Source organism: Sinohyriopsis cumingii, unplaced genomic scaffold (genome assembly GCF_028554795.1).
Source record: "Sinohyriopsis cumingii isolate HCF-2022 unplaced genomic scaffold, ASM2855479v2 utg000459l, whole genome shotgun sequence".
Lineage (NCBI taxonomy): Eukaryota > Metazoa > Mollusca > Bivalvia > Unionida > Unionidae > Sinohyriopsis > Sinohyriopsis cumingii.
Window position 1 is genome coordinate 24,805 of NW_028315902.1, and position 18,997 is coordinate 43,801.

Below are 18,997 nucleotides of genomic sequence, written 5' to 3' on the forward strand. Positions count from 1 at the left end.
TCTCATAGTAGAGCCAATAAATGCGTTTAATGGAGAAAAATGTAATAGTGTTTGACCTTTTTTGTCTAAGTTGATTTAATACCGCGATGGAACAATACCTTTTTTGGGGTGGGGGGCTTTTTTCTGAAAGGGTCATCTCGTGTGAATTTCTCCTTATCATATAATGCCAAATGAAATATCACAAAATGTTTCTTTTCATCAGTACATATTTTTGACATTAGTTTTTAATTTCAGTTTTCAATCTGTTTTCAAAAGACAGAGATAGTAGTCATTATATATTTATATATATATATATATATATATATATATATATATATATATATATATATATATATATATATATATATATATATATATATATATATATATATATAAACTATTCTTCAACTCGTTTGATGCGTTGTCTTTAAAATGTATTAAATTTTAAATTCTAGGTATAATTTTAGTTACAACTAAAGACGCAACTTCACATTACGATAATGAATAAAATGTATTTTAATGTCTATAAAAACATTATGCTAATGGTTTTATTCCCTATCTCCTATCGATTTCCTTTGTTGTGTAGATAAATCATCCTCAATAGAGATTCGTTTTTCCATTGTTATAGGACAATGTTTACAGTAGTCTTGTAGATAGTACTGATAGATCTACTTCTAGGATTACTATTTTCACGCTGTTGGTTTGTTGGCATTGCATACTGAGGGAGGCGACTCATGAAAACCAGTAGATGTCGCTAGGACAAAGCACTAAAATATCCGTTCGATCCGCCAACAAACAGGGTTATCATATCGGAACCTTGGCTACCGAAGATGGGATTTCTCGCTCAAATACAACAGTATTGCAACAATATTATCGCTAAAAGTTGCAAATCTGAATGTGTTTACTTATCCAACTATAAATGGGCAGAATTACGGTAAAACTGAAAGTAAGGAGTCTCCCAGTACGAAAATTTCTCATATCTTTTAAAACGGCGGACAATGTGGTATTAGGGCGACACACAGATGCCTTTCTACATGACTTTGAATTCTGCATAAATTACTTACAGAAGCAGCATATAAATATTATATTTGTAGAAGGTAAGCAAAAGTATTACAGTCTGAAACCTTTACCCCAACTTCCAAAACCTTTGTACTAACTGAAATTTCACCACGAAAATAGATCGGTTATATGTTAATTGTTTACGAATTATCAAAATTCAGAGATAATTATAATTCTTTTGTCTTCTAAGTGAAACATGATAATTCATATTATTTTAGAATGTATCATATTAATCAAACAAAACTAATAAAAGCAAAATGATTAAACTTTAATCTGAGCCTTTGCGACTCTTACCATGTAGTAGTCAGGAGTGTGGTCACATCATGATGACGATTTTGTGTTGTTTTATTAAGTAGTAGTGATCCAGTAATGATGAAGCAAAATCCGAAAGAGCTGACATTTAAATTAGTAGCATTCGTTATTGCTTGATTTGTTGTGCAAACGCAACGAAAAGAAGTGTTATAACATTTACTAGCAGTCTAAAAGTGTTGTATATTACTTAGTGAAGTAGAGAATGACATGGGGAAAAGATTTTCTGTTCTTCTTATAGAAACCGTCTTTAAATGATTTCAGATCAATCATGGTTGCATGTTTAAATCAAATGTAGTGCTGTAATTGCTTGATAACATTAGCACGACCGCGGGTTGTTGGGTAATTTCCACAAGGACGAGAGACAAAAATGTGATTGAAGAGGTTACACTAATTTCATCATGCATCAGTTGCTATGAGGAAAGCAACGCTCTTTATTGTATTCCATGCAAACAAAATAACGTAGAATGTTACTATTCTAATTCATATTGTTTTCTTCAAAGGAATCATATTGTTCGAATTAAGAATCCTTTGTTTGTCAATATCTGTGTGCCCTATCCAAGATACATTTGTTCTTGGTATTTGTATTCACTCACCCCTGGGTTTGTTTGTGTGTTTGATTCACAAACGTAATTTGGTGCTGAGTTTGGGGTGGAGTGGAAATAATGCAAGATTCATTCTGTCGTCATACGGTGCTGGAAAACATGATCAACCTTCTTCGCAAAAGTGATTGTTCGGCTAATACTCAATGGCTGCCAAAAAACATCATCGATCTGTTGTACCCGTTGGCAACAAAGTGAAACGTGACGTCAGCGTCATATTCTTTTTATGACGGCCATTAGAATGTATTTTAGATAATTTATTCATGTAAACATCATCATAGCAAACTTTGTATATGTGCATCCGATCGCAAGGTCACATGATTGATATAACATTCTCGCAGCTGTAAGCTTTATGTAACAATGGTGGTTTATACACAATATGACATAACTGAAGCTGTTAGTAACACTTTTCAGAGGCTTTAATGTTTGCCATCGATATGTCACAGTGTTATTACAGGCTGATAATCTTTTAAAGATTTTTGTAAAGACACGGATGCGATAAAATAAATAAGAAACATAGTTGTATATATTTTTGAACAGGTATCTAAATATGCATCACTATACAGGTAAACGTTTATTCCAACAGCTCAAATGAACAATGAAGCACATAAGCTCTTAGGAGCAAATTACAACATATGTGGCAACAAATATACGTTGCAATAAGAACAATATTATTTTTAAAAAATACATCCACAGAATCTGAAGACTCAAATCATGTTCGACACATCTGTAACATTCTTGTAGGCTCTCTATCAATTTAGTTTCGTAATCGTTTTCATACCAATCATATGATACAATTATTTATGTATTATTTAGAATGTGGATCCCTTCATTGTCAGATTGAATGTCACCAATGTTCTACCTCTACTAATGATGGCGATGCCATGTATTATTTGCAGCCTCAAACAATGTCCCGACTCCTAAAATCCTAAATATGTTACAGTTTTTCTGATATGATATGGCATTTACCAAATAAATAATAAATAAATATACAAAAAATGAAATATGGATGTAAAGACATGGCAAACCTGTCAGATTGAAATGGATCATGATTCAGAATGTTAAGTATTTAAAACAAAAGACTAAAATTGGGCGGGGGGGGGGGCTAAATAGTTGCTATGAGAATCACGAAAGCTGTCAAAAAAATTAGTGATGAAATACACAATGTTTTGTAAAAAAAATAGGTTGAAACTTTTGTTAATTGATAGCTAAAAGGTTTTCGTTACTTATATCAATATTCAACATCCAACTCCTAATTCACAAGTAAAATAAATCCACTTTTTGAATGTAATAATTAGAAATTTGTCTGACTTGTACTAAATGTTTATTAATGGCATATGCCATAGACGTCTGAGTTATCTTAAACGTTAAAGTTTCAATTTGGCCAGATCTTTGCCGTTGGAGTCTGTTTTAAATGTATCTGCTAGAGGTGTCTATGTGATTTTAAACGTTGTGTCTTCAATGTTACGCAAACTATTCTTAGAGAATGAAAATTACGCAAACTATTATAGAGTATGAAAATTAAGCAAACTAGTCAAGAGTATGAAAATTACGCAAACTATTATAGAGTATGAAAATTAAGCAAACTAATCAAGAGTATGAAAATTACGCAAACTATTCTAAGAATATGAGCATTACGCAAACTATACTGAGAGTATAAAAATTACCGAAACTATTCTAAGAGTTTGCAAATTACGCAAACTAGTCTAAGACTATGAAAATTACGCCAACTATTCTAAGAGTATGAATATTACGCAAACTATTCTAAGAGGATGACAATTACGATTTCATTACTGAAGTGCCAAAAAATGTTTTGTTGTGAGTATAACAGGAGCTAGAAAGTAAAACTCGTAGTTGAAATTACATTGAAAACCGAGTGTTGCACATATATTCTAAACGTTTCAAATTTCGCACAGTGTCGGATAAACTCTTTATCTTACAATGTGTAAATGTCAACCCCATCTGACTCAAAACTTGTCTAAGTCACAGCATGAAAAAATAAAATTTTGTCGGTAAATTGGCAAAGTTTTTCAATAGCAAATTGACACAAATCAATTGTCTTGCCTCTTGCTGCAAGAAAATAAATAAAACAAACAATGAGAGTAAGTGAAATAAAGAATTGGTTGAAGCGGTGCATCGATTATAATAATTGTCTTAAAAGATAGCATAAGGATGGTAAATCAAATGTACATGTTGAAGAGCATATTATAGAGATCGAATCCGGCTGTTGAATCACTATCATTACACCCATCAAACATCAATGTTTGTAAGTTACAGTACATTCGTTATCTGTGCTTGACATTTAAGTTTCCTGGATGATAAAAATAACGATAACATCTTTCTCTAATTTGTATAACCAAGCACAGCATAATTCTACATGTTCATAAACAGAACACAGTGAATTTAGGCCATCGTTGGGTCAGCTTGGCTGGAGTTGCCGAGATGGGTCGGACTTCTCACCTCAAGTGCCAACATAGTCATCGTCATACCTGGCACCTCAACTGTTGACATTGTTGTACTCATACTTGGAACCTCAAGCGTTGACATTTTCTTTACTTTTGGTTGGGTCTCCATTAACTTAACCTCGGGAAAACTAACCGGTGCAACCGTGGCCCGTAATTTAGCTGTGCACCTACAAAATATGACTTTGAACATCTGCATAAAAGTTTTATTCGTCATCATGTATATGAAGAAAATAACTGAGGAATTCACCACTTCAAGCAGGAGAGAGATATTGCCCATAGCGATGTATAGGTTATGGTACTTTCGATACAAGTTGTACTCGTCGACGGCCATCGTGACGGCGACGTGGATATTCCCAGGAAGGAGACATATTATGAAAACTGTCACAATTGTAACAAGCACGATCGTTATCCTTTGTTCTTCTCCAGACTTGGCAAAATTCTTGTTGTTAGGAAAGGCCACCTGTCTAGAACGCCTATTCTTCCACAATGCTATCCCGATTTTGGTATTGACGACAACCACCAAAGCCATCGGTAAATATCTGAAAGCAATGACCAGGAAATAATTTATATAGTTATCAAAGAGGTCTTTATTCTCTCTGTAGTATTCAGTTTCCTTTAAGTAGGCCCTAATTGCTTGCAATCTCCGATCATACATGTACCCCACTGTAAATTTTAGACAAAACGGTGACAGGAAAAGAAAGGTTGCTGTTGAAATGATGACCACAAGTACCAATATGTTTCTTATTGTAAAGTACTTTTTGACTTTCAGAGGTAACGTGACGGCCACCATTTTCTCTGAGGCAATTACTACAACCAGCCAAGAGGATATCCGACTAAAGCTGGTTTTCAGGTAGAATAGAACAGAGAATCCGTAAGCGTAGTATTCGTAATTTAAAACCATGTCAAATTTTTTGATGATGCAGGTGGACTTCCAGAGAGTGTTAGTGATAAGGAATAGGCTGTTCGACAGAGCAAGGGTCGCCAGACAGACGGATGTTGACGTTCGCATTTTTCTGTGTAGGAGAACAGCAATGCTGAATACGTTACCAATCAACCCGCACACAGAGATGATCGGGGAAAGAAAACATTCAGTGACGAATATTATTTCGTCAGTCACTTTTTCGCTGAAAGTCAGTCGTTGAAGTCCATTGTTGGACAAATCTGTAATATTACTAGATGAAATATCTATTGCACTGATTGACGTGGAATTCTGTTGAAAATCTGCCATTACTTTGATCCTAGATGTGCATTATATATGATAACGATGTGTCGAATGTAGTTCCAAACTGTTCATTCTTGCTAAACAATCAGTTCAACTGCATTCCCAATAATGTAACAACAGATCAAGCCTTTCGCTGCGCTGCAACCATACGATGCTATCACGGGTTCATTCACAGTCCTCTCGGCGATAAAGTTCGTGTGGCCGTCAAACGTCTTGAGAAACATAGAGATCTGTCAAAAGAGATTTTGCAACGGCCATTATTATATGTAATGTTGTGATATAAAACACCAAACATCCGGGTACCGCTAGTGGATACGGAATAATGAGGGCCCGCATATAAAATGTCATTCTATCATTGTTTATGTAAAGATGGTGAAACAAATGTTTGCTGTTGAAATAATAAGGAAATAAAAAATCCCGGTGCTCTACTAAGTGCCAGGTAAACGAGAAGACTTTACTGGAACCGAAATGAAACGCCAAGTGAAGTGTGAACAAGTGATAGGACGTAGGTTTATTTTGTCTGATCAACAACCAGAACAGAAGTCCTATTTTTTGGCAACCCATCATTGGTTTGATGCTCGATTCATGTTTCCTGCTAATAATATAAAATCTATATTAAAATATAAGGTGTCTACATAGTTTTTGATATTTTTCACGTTGTGTAGACGTCTGGACATTTACCAGGGTAAATTTGCTTACCCAAAGTACCACATCTGTTTAAGTCTTTTAAAGATTAATGGCATTTCCAGATCATCTGATATTGCCTTCGAAAGTGTGACCCTCACAAAGGTTATCGCCGGTATTATCTACCCGTGACATGATAGTGGACGTGATGCAGGTCAGAAACAAAGAACTCGCTAATCTATTTTAAGGAATTTGCGATAGGTTGTGAAATAAGCAGTGATCATGAAGACATTTTGGAAAATGAAATGGTCAATATTACACATAGTCAGTATCGTCATTGATAGACTGATAAAAAATACGACAAATGTTGGAGAGACAAAATTACGACGGCTTATTTTACAACGGTATTGTCTCCATCAATCGATCGAAATAAACTGCCACTTACACGAAATGATTTACAAAATGAAAATATGAACACATTTGAAACAACAAGCTATACAAATATGAAATTACAAAATATAAATTGTTATAAAACTTACCTTCTGTTAGATTCTGTAATGATCTCCGATACTTGGCTCCGGACTGATTGCATAAAATATATACATGGATAAATAGGCTTATTCTGTCAAGCCTGTACTGCCAGGAAAGAAAACCTTAATAAGCTGCACCAGCTGTTAAAATAAGCAGCTCCAACTATTTATACCCTACATTCTTTGGCACTGTTTGCTTCTAAAATTGGCAATCATTTTAAACATCATTGTGATGAATAATATCAATATTTTAAAATAAAAGTGAACAAAACATTCATCGAGATTTCTGCTTTACCTGGCTGGTGCACAATGCAAGAGTGTATGGCTCAATAATTTGATGACGCTGTGTTTGTCATCATGTATAACTCGGGATATCTGATACGTAGATAATTGCACCAGAAGGCATAATGAATATACGGCCATTTCTAAGTAGCGTCTAGTTTGGCATAAAAGTGTTAAGCACAAAAACAGCAAGAAAATGAAAACAGGCATCATCTTATTTGTTGCGTTTTGCGGTAATGGGAAATAAAATAAACGCATACATTTTTCACTGATCAATGTCTTCTCAAAGATTATACACTGGACAACAAATTTTTACAAAAGTCATGTTACTGAAATAAAATTAGTCAATTCTTATCAATTTTTATGTGCTGAACACGAATATGACAGTCAAATTGCAAAATTGGCTCTAGTTTTTTTGTAATCTGCAAGAAATTAATGTTTACATAACGAAATGCATTCCAATAGTAAAAGGTCAACTGTAATAGCCTACCTATAAAAAATCAAGTCATTGACTACATCTTAGATTTCTTCGCCTGTCTCTTGTACAGCTGTTCGGGAGCATCTCTGAGGAGTGTCCAGCAGTAGTCAGCCAGCATTGTAGTGGACCATTTTCCCTGGTATCTTTGTTCCATTGTTGCGATATCTTGATGAAAACGTTCGCCGTGTTCATCACTAACAATACCACAGTTGCTAGGAAAGAAATCCAAATGGGAATGAAGGAAGTGAATCTTTAGAGACATATTGCAGCCAAGTTTCTTATACTTCATCAACATGTCTTCTACTAGTTCCTTATAGTTTTCTGCCCTAACATTTCCGAGGAAGTTTGTAGAAACTAGGCGAAAAGCATTCCATGCTTGTTTCGCGTCACCTTCCAGCAAGTTGTTGAACCGGTCATCTTTGAAAAGCTCTCGAATCTGAGGACCCACAAAAACTCCCTCTTTAATCTTTGCTTCGCTGAGTCGAGGGAATTTTTCATGCAGGTATCGGAATGCTGGCAAAGTCCGGTCAATGGCTTTCACGAAGTTCTTCATCAAACCTAGTTTGATGTGAAGGGGTGGTAGCAAGATTTTCTGAGCCTCAACCAGAGCTGGGTGTTGGATATTCTTCTCTCCAATGGCTACATTCTGCCTGTGAGTCCATTCCTTCCTCATGTAGTGCATTTCCCTTGCTCGGCTATCCCACTCGCATAAGAAACACATGTATTTTGTATATCCTTGCTGCAGTCCCATTAAAAGGGCAACTACCTTCAAATCACCACAGAGGTGCCAGCTGTACTTGTTATATTCAATGGAATTCAGTAGCTGCCTTAAGTTATCGTATGTCTCTTTCATGTGGACAGAATACGCTACTGGAATAGATGGAAGAATGTTTCCATTGTGCAAAAGCACAGCCTTGAGACTCAGTTTCGAAGAGTCCACAAATAGTCTCCATTCTTGTGGGTCATGAGTGATTTTTAAAGCATTCATGAGGCCCTCAATATCGGAACAGAATATCAGATTACTTTCCTTTCTGAAGAAAGGCTCCAATTGCTGGTGGCGCTTTCGATATGCAGTAATTGTGACATCTTCTTCTAGAAGATTCCATTGTTGGAGTCTTGATCCTAGCAATTCTGCCTTGTTCTTTGATAAGTCCAAATCACGAATCAGGTCATTTAGTTCTTCCTGTGTTATTCTGTGTGGGGTTGATGATGCACCACAGTGAAAATCTGGATCACTGCATGCTGATGGACCAGGAGAAGAACAGGTCGACTCACCTTTGTCTTCGTCAGATGAATCAAGAGAATATTCTGCTGGAGGTTCTGGAATAGGAAGTCCCTCACCATGTGGAACTGGTCTCAATGCAGACGGAATGTTTGGGTAGACTATTCTCGACTTCTTTCGCTTCGTTATTCCGCCGGAAAGAGGAGGAACCAAGCAGAAGTAACAGTCATTTAGGTGGTTGCTTGGCTCTCTCCACACCATTGGGACTGCAAACGGCATTGATGACCTTTTGCAATTCAACCACTGTGAAAGCTGTGTTGTACATGTAGCACAGCATATATGCGGAGCCCAAGGCTTGTCTTGGTCACCAACCTTGCATCCGAAGTAAAGATGATATGCCTTCTTCACTTGAGAATTGATACTTTTCTTCTGGTTGGCAAATGTCACTTCCCCACAAATATAGCAAAAATTGTCCGCGGTATTAACACACTTTCGAGGCATTACTGTTCTTTATTGTACGTAAATGGATAAAATAATAAGTTTTATGTAACAGTAGCTTGAACTGTCTCGCACAACGTCTAAAATATTTTAAATGCTGAACCTATCTGATTGGGCTTTATATAGTACACTGCTTACGTCAGCTTCAGCAGCCGCCTGGCATTAGTATAATAGGCCTACACATGTATAGTACACTGCTGACGTCAACTTACTTCAGCAGCCGCATGGCATTAGTATTGCATTGCATCAGAAAATGATGCAATCAACTGTGGATGGTGTGAGCATGATGGTATTATGCAATGTTACATCATTATTCCGGATGTTGCTGCAGTCCTACTGGAGAAATTTACACAGTGAAACATAGAAAATGAGGTATATGAATATCTTCAAAACGAGAGCCAATACAAATTTTTCACGGTTATATTCGTGTTCGGCACACCAAAATACTACAGATTAGGGCCTTTTCAAGTCAGTAATGATTTCACTGTTGACCAGTGTTATTCAATAGTTCTGTACTTGCAGGTTAATATATGTAAGAAAAGTACAAAATTGCAATGAGATGCACACACTCAAGATAGGGAGAAAGATTGGTAGGTTGGTGCATAAAAGATAAACTGATAGGTCGGTTCATAGATAGATAGGAGTCAGTTTCAATATTTCTGAGTGCAATATATTACTCAATACTTGCAAATGGTATCGAAGAACAAAAGAATGCAACACGGCGCTGGTAAGTTTTAAATAATTACGTTGTGATAGTTTTATAATCATTCCGAGCCTTGAAATTGTGTGCATTGTCCGTTAGATTCGTTTACTTTTAGTTATATATATATATATATATATATATATATATATATATATATATATATATATATATATATATATATATATATATATATATATATATATATATATATATATATATATATATATATATATGATCATTTGTATATGTTGTACATCTTCGAGGTCTTCATCTTCATGGTCATCATCATCATCATCTGATGATGATGATGATGATGATGATGATTTGTTTAGTCATCGAGTCTGATTAAAGCACAAGAACCCACGAAGACGTAATTTTATTTCTCCCAACTATCTGTTACACCTACTACAATGGCGCCCACCGTGGGACACTGTAAAATGTTCGCGTCTTCTAGGTTTTCAGTGACTACTTGGGCCATGTCATGGGATACACGTCTGGCCACGCAATTAATGGTAGCAAATTCACCAGGGACTTGGGCAAACATCTTTTGCTACAATTCCTTGCAAAAAAAGATATTTTGGGGTAATGCTGCATTTTGACATTCCCGAGGAATAAATATGTCCTCATTGATAGATTCCTTTAAGAGACTAATGACATTTTTATGAGGTGATTTGTCTCATAAACTCTAAGTCAAGCTGTTTCCAAACCCAGCGGAGAGAGAGAGAGAGAGAGAGAGAGAGAGAGAGAGAGAGAGAGAGAGAGAGAAAAGAAAGGAAGTTCAATCCTCTTGAAAGAGGTGTCACTTGATGATGAAGATGTGGCTACATCTGGGGAATTGAAGGTACTCGGGATCGACTGCAAATACAGAAGCTTGTTTGAGTTTCTGTCGAGCAAACTGGCGTGCCCTAGGGTTGGGGCCTTTTTATATCAGTTCTTATGTCAAAGCCAAATATTGACATGAGCCTAGTTCTTTGCGTTGGCCAGAATCTCAAAGTGAGGCTCCGTAGTCTCTCACAGATTATCGTCTGGGTCTATGTACATTATTACGTAGCTACTTCTGCAAGATCAGCGCATTTGCCGCTAGAAAAATCTTTGGAATCTGTCCAACTCGTCTATTTACGCAACCTAGCGAATGTACTTTTTGCTGACTTGATATACAGGGCAATGTATGTATAAGACGGTTCGTATTTGATCATAAGGGCGCAATCATTGTTAAATAGTATATAATTATAATACCGAAATAAATAGATTTAATTTCAATATATTTTAATAGAAAATTGCTTTCAATATAATTTAATCAAAACTTACTTTTAATACAATTTAGAGAAAATTTCAATCTTATTACTTGTACTAAAAAATTCTGTCCTAACAACATTAGTGCCTATAATGACCGGGCAATCTGCATTATAAATGGGGCCCCGAGTGGCCGAGTGGTCTAAAGCGCTCACCGTTCCGGATCACTGCCATCTCACCTCTGTCTGCGTGGGTTCGAGTCCAAGGCTCGGCTAGCGTGGGTACGTGGGAAAGCCTGCCAGTAGCTTCTCGTGGGTCGGTGGTTCTTACCTGGGTTTTCCAGGGTTCTTCCTCCACCATTAATACTGGCCGCCATGTATAGCCTATCTTGTGCTGAAAAATGGCGTTAAACCCTAGAATAACAACAACAACAACAACAGCATTATAAGTAGCATGCTGGATGACCAACAGTGGAACATCCATAGATAATGTTGAACAAGTCGGGGGTGTAAAAGTACACTCAATATACATAGAAATGTACTGTTTGTACGTATATGCATGTAATCAATATATAGAACTGTACTGTTTGTACGTTGACGCATTAATCAATATATAGAACTGTACTGTTTGTACGTAGACGCATTAATCAATATATAGAACTGTACTGTTTGTACGTAGACGCATTAATCAATATATAGAACTGTACTGTTTGTACGTAAACGCATGTAATCAATATATAGAATTGTACTGTTTATACGTAGACGCATGTAATCTACATATAGAACTGTACTGTTTATACGTAGACGCATGTAATCAAACCACCGCTATGATTACTTCAGTCTGCATAACATTGAGGACGCCATATATGCACATAGTTAAAATGTCACTTTCCATCTTAACAAAATTTAAATTTTCAAGTTCATTCCAATATGTTTGTTAACAAAGAATTTAATTTATAACGAATATCCGCAGCATTTGATTCGTCGAGTTCTCGCAGAGTTGATTTTTTTCAATTGTCAAGAATGATCCCGTAAGTCGGGAAAATAAGACCACGCAGAGTTTTAACCACATACAGTAAATGGTGATTGCTAAACTGATATACGATATATCACCGTTAGCAGTCGTAAACGGAAACAAAATTGCTGTGGAATTGCTGAATATTAAAAATGACAGCTATATGCTACCATAAATCAATATATGTCATCGCTAAGATGTATAACAACCACTGAAGATTTTACCTAGCGGCTACCATCAAACTTATGATTCTTTGTGAGAGTATTAAACTATTATTAGGCATTTTATGTTTGATATAAATCAAAGCCTATAGGTTATGACGGACGTAAGTAATTATAAATCCTGATGGATGTTGGGCTCATGATTACTGAAGATGATACCGTACCTTATTCTTACTTGGCTATCTACTTAATGAATATTTGATGATGGTGGTGGTACTGGTGGTGTTCATGAGGAAGGCGATAATGATGGTCATTATATTAACATCATATGGTTAATTTACTCTCGGTTGAGCTTACTGAAGCTTAGAAGATGATGCTAGTGGTGTTCATAACAACGACGATGGTAAATATATCACCGAACCATATGATTAATTGGCTAATGGCGTAGCTTATTTTTTAAGATCGGATAATGAGAGACAGACAGAGACTGAGAGACAGTCGGGTAGCTGCGTAGATTAATAAACTAGTGGGATAATAGATAATGGGCGAGTAGGGTGTTAAATGGAAAGTTGATGCGTTTTGTTTTCAGACAGCTTGAAGTTCTGGAGGCTTTACAATATAAATTAGTCGATATAATTTTTTTCTTAGTTTCTGTTATGCTTGAAATTTATATTTTACCATGCAGATGAAAAATAAATGAATCGAGGAATGACTGTTACTTTGCGGTTAATTTTAAACGTAAAGATAATTTATCAGTTTATCAGTACCGTACAGATCGATGAGCAGGTTATTAGAAACAAAAAGCCATCTATTTTAGTCGCTTGGATCTATTTTTAATCTTTTTCATGGAAAATATCATTTTGGCATGCTTGGAAATTTTTTCTTTGTCTTTGAATTTATGAAATATTGGTGTCACCAGGTTATCTTAAAAAAAAAAACTCCGCTGGGTATCAGGTACTGGTGATCGTAGACAAATAAGAGTACATGTCTGAAATAGTCTATCATGTGTTTAATTTATTCATTGATATAATTTATCGATTTGTAGTTTAATGAAAATAGTAACATTAAATACGTAAAACTAGAATGATGTACTCACTTAAAATCTATTGTTGAAATTTCTCTATGGAATGCTTTGTCATGCGTCTTTTTGAATAATATTCAATTGTCATTTTTGTCACACCGTCAAACAACTATTTACTGTTATGACTCGATGCTCTTAAACCATATAACAGAAAATAGATCAGAAAAAGAATGCAAATAGAAAATTTATAAAGAACTTATCCATATTGTAAATTTAAATCACAAAAGTAGTTAAGTGGGGCACTCTAGGGACAATGGGAATTAGCATTACAGACACCCCTGGGTCACCCTGGGGACTATGTAAATTTAACATGGAGAAAAGTCGTAGGTCACTCTAAGGACAAGGGGAATTTAACATGGGAATAGAGTTTGGGTCTGTCTAGGTACAAGGGGAATTTAACATGGGAATAGAGTTTGGGTCTGTCTAGGGACAAGGGGAATTAACATGGGAATAAATTGTGGGCCTGTATAGGGACAATGGGAATAAATCGTGGGTCTGTTTAGCGACAAGGGAAATTAACATGGGGAATAAATGGTGGGTCTGTATAGCGTCAAGGGGAATTTAACATGGTGAGCCTGTCTAGGGACAATGATGGTAGAGGGCCAAACACAACAGAGACAGAGACAGACATACACTAGTAAAAGCCTGAGATTTATATATAAAGCATTACTAAGACCTGAAATTTTGCTGGGCTGTTCAAAAATTTGCATAATTGTAATGATGCTATAAATAGCTATAATCAAGGAAATGCTCAACGACAAAATGGATGTGACTAAAAGTAACGCTAAAATAGACGAAACTGTCCCATAATTTAAAACATATCCCCGAAAATTAAGTTACAGTGGTTTAGACTAAAATGGATAAAATTAGTAACTACTTAAAATATCAACGTGTGTGGATAAACACCCATGTATCTGTTTATAGCTATAATCAGCTTAAATTCCTATGAAATCTCACTATCTATTTATCGCTACAACTTGTGGGTTATTCCTTTGGAAAATCCCACTATCTTTTTATAGCCTCAGCTTGAGTGACGTTCCTGTTTATGAACTGTAATACATATGTATAGCTACAACCTGTGGAAATCCCCAAGTCCATATTTATAGTCTCACAATTTTCAGCGTCAGTGACGTCACTGTACTAAACACTAGGGGATAAATGTCAACAGTGTTGCAAGTGGCTGACCTGAATACGCGCTACTGTAGGTATGTTGGTAGAGTGTATTTGATAGGGATAAAGTGAGTTTTAAAGGAACAAACAGAGACCAATACACACACACACACAACGTACGCGCACAAACATACTTACACACACACACACACACACACACACAGGGAAGGGATGGAAAACAAAACCAAATATACTATCCATACAAACGTACCCGAACGCATACAACCCCCAAATATACTATCCACACAACGTCGCTAACGCATACAAACCCAAAATATACCATCCACACGGAAGGGATGGAAAACAAAACCAAATATACTATCCATACAAACGTACCCGAACGCATACAATCCCCAAATATACTATCCACACAACGTCACTAACGCGTACAAACCCCAAATATACTATCCACACAACGTCACTAAAGCGTACAAATGCTAAATATACTATCCACACAACGTCGCTAACGCATAAAAACCCCAAATATACTATCCACACAACGTCACTAAAGCGTACAAACCCCAAATATACTATCCACACAACGTCGCTAACGCATAAAACCCCCAAACATACTATCCACACAACGTCGCTAACGCGGACAAACCCCAAATATACTATCCACACTCGGGAGGAAGAAGAAAAAAACAACCAAATATACGATCTACACAACGTACGCGAATACACACACACACACAGAGACACACGCACACACACACACACACACACAGGGAAGAGGAAAAACAAACTCCAAATATACTATCCACACAGAAGGGAGATAATACAAACCCCAAATATACTATCTACACATGGAAGAGGAAGAATACAAATCCCATACCTACTATCCACACGGAGGTGAGATGTAAAAAAAACAGCCCCATATCTACAATCTACACAGAGGGAAGAAGAAATAAATAACCCAATATACACTATCCTCAAAGAGGGAAGAGGAAAAAGCCATAAAATACTAACCACACAGAGGGATGAAGAAAACCATTATACACTATCCCCACGGAGTGAAGAAATAACCCTTTATATATACTATCAACATAGAATGAAGAAAATAACCTATTATTATTTTCATCAACACAGAGTGAAGAAGAAAAAGATTTTTTGAAAGCACCTAAGCCCTCATCTGCAATGACCAACTCTGCCAAACACCTACACCTCCAGCACTACAAAACCCATTTAACCCGTTATTTTATGGCATCAGTGTGTGATTTAGGAAACATCAAGACACACAATGATGGATGAATAGACTGACTATTGTTTACCAAATTGCATGCCCAAAGAGCGTGCGTGAAGGATAACATCCTTTCATTTCAATTCTAACTAAAACATGTTCCAGAGGGATAGAGATAGGTGAAAGAGCACAATTTCATAAAGTGTGAGTAAAAACAAAACACGCAATCCTTATTATAGAATGTCAAGACTAAGAGACACTTGCGTTTTCTTTCTGGTCTAGTCTCTTTTAGAAGGTAGTATGAAATTTCACATCAGGGCCAACGCATCGGCTCACATTGTCAATTTTTCCATTTCCATGTCTTTACTGGCACAAGTTCTTCATCATCTTCAATTGCTTCTTCTTCTGAATCCCTCTTCTCTGTTTCGTTTTGTTTCTGTTTCTTCTCTTTTCTCTTAGGGCACTCTGAATCCCAGTGTCATTTCTTCCGACAGCGATATCAGGTATCTTGACTTTTGTCTCTCTTTCTTAGACGAAGCAGGTATTCTGGAGACAAATACCCATTTACCTTTGCAGATATAGCAAACTTCATCAGCACTTACACACTTTCGCATGACTCTCATCAAACCAACGACCAAAAGAGTAAGTTTAGTTGCCACTTTCGCCTGTGAATTATGCTTTCGTATGACTTTTAGCAAATATTTGACCAGCACGTCGATCTGTGCTGACTCTTCCATCTTCTTGATCGTTTGAGAGTGGAATGAATACTCTGATGCTAAGACACTTTCCCTATGTACAGGGACCTGCTGCGTATGAAACCTAGTCAAATGTAATTTTGCAATAAGATGAAACGATTTCATTGAGAAAGTAAAAGGCAATGACGTGCCGTGTCGCCTCACACAAGAGCTGAAGTGTTAGCGATTTCGAAGACGACATAACGGAGCTTTAATCAATGTTCTCCACTTATGTCACAAAACCACGAATCCTGCTTCACGCCAAAAGAAATTTCGTTCAGTCCGTACAATATAGTATCACATCTGAGAAACGCAAAAACGAACTTCAAGAAAACTGAGAGCGATGACTTACACCTACATCGTACATTTACGAGTTTAAGTAGTGCGTAAAACTTAGTCAAATTAATTTTTTATAGTCAAGACGAAACGGTCAATTTTCGAAGAAGAAAGCAGACACCAAGCGACAATGGCGATCCGTGTCACACAACACTTTTCAAAATGTATTATTATAGGTTTGTTCTAGCGATCTGCACGGTTAAATTAAATGTTGATGTATTTTGCAATAAGACGGACACAATTTCCATGGGATCGGCCATGGTACGATTGTTCGTGCATTAGTTTAATTTTTTAAAATATTTTTTTTATATAAATCGCCTATAGGATAGACTCAGTAAAGCATGGCTATTCTCGTCACTGTGTGAATAGCTACTCACGTCAATTCGAAGTGAACACAGCAAGAAAATAAGTATAGCCAATGAAATAGATTACAACGGGTGATGCATTGTTTTGTTCTAAGACTGTGTGGCATAATAATCCCTACGCTCTTGCGTTGCTACCATTACAGTGCAGACAGACTGGAATGTGAACTTACAAGCCCTTTTTGTGTATTGTGCCATTTCTTCTTACCACATCAAAATACTGAGCGTCACAGTATTGGTTCAAGTTTTCAAGCTGACCATTTTTTTATATCTCATTTAAACATTTTAACATAAACACTCACACTTACATCGGTAGAGTCAGAACAGAGGTGTTACAGTATTGAGGGGCGTGTTGTCTTCTTTTTCTTTTTTTTCTTCAAACTAATAAATTTGGGGTTTGTATGAAGTAAAGAACCGAAAGTACAGTGAACCTCAAGGATGATGACCCAATCTGTCTATTGATGTGTGTATTTACTTAAGAAGAATTATGACCTCTAAAACACAAAGGGATACGGCAAGAATGATTAGAATGAACACAACGATGTTTTCCTTCACGCCCGTGTAATTTAGAGTTTCAATCCTCTTTGAAGACAAACTTGGTCTCCTTTTGTAGGGCTTGAAATAAACAAAAACTGAAAAATCTTAAGCACTTTGCTATAGATAATTTCATCAACAGACTAAACAACATAAATACCGTTACAACAACAGAAAGCCTTAAATCTTCTATCAAAAAGAAATGCATAAAAAAAATTTAAAGATTAACGATAACTAACCAATGAAACCGAATTTAACAAAGGCAATGACATGTGAAGAAATGCCCCTCACTTTGGAAAGGTAGGCGAATGTAATCTGTCATGCACCATCAACTTAAAAAAAATTATAAACAGAGAGAAACCTGAGTTCAAAATTCAGTTGCTTTTTTTTCAAAATTGTTTCGTTTCTTATTTCTTTTTTTGGAACAAATCTAAGCACTAATATAGAGTGGAAAAGGGAAAATGCAGATAAAAGCTTTGATATTTCTGAAAAAATGAGGGGATATTCCTAACGTTCATAACCACCTATATATGTTTGGACTTGTCTGTGACTTATCCACAAAACAAGATGTACATATTTCTGGTCAAGCTGCAAGTGTGTGCGTGTTTTTGAAAATGGTAAAAAATTGGATATACAATTTTCTCGTGACACTTATAAAGTGAAGAGTCTGTGCAAGTGTCAAAAGCCAAAGTCATATAAGTTTTGTATTTTGTACGGCTTGTAAAGATTTCCACTTTAGATAATGTGAAGTATCACAAGTTATTATCACAAACAGAAGAGGAACATAGAGGCTTGCAAGAAAGAAAATAACCCAGACAGTTGGTGTCATCAAGAGTGCTAGAGACGGTACCCGAACTTGCTTTCTTGCTTACTTGAATTAAAGTGATTTTCGCTCCAATGGAGCATGTATCACTGGTTTAATCACGCACCGCGTGATTTTTAATTGCTCCTGGGGAAGGAAAGAGAGCCTCATCCCCCAGGCTTTTATGTACTCAAAGAGTACTTTTTAATTTAGCCACTCAGGTGTAGGACTAACTAGTCCTTAACAGCCTGACTGAAAGGCTAATAAACATGAGTGGGAATAGTCACACCACACACTCGTGTTTCTTAGTTGGATTGAAATGCCCCAGGTGTCAAACCAAACAGTATGTGACTCCCGCTACGATTGGTCGGCAGCGATGACGTCACATTAGGACACCTGGTTTTGTGGCAGGTGGAA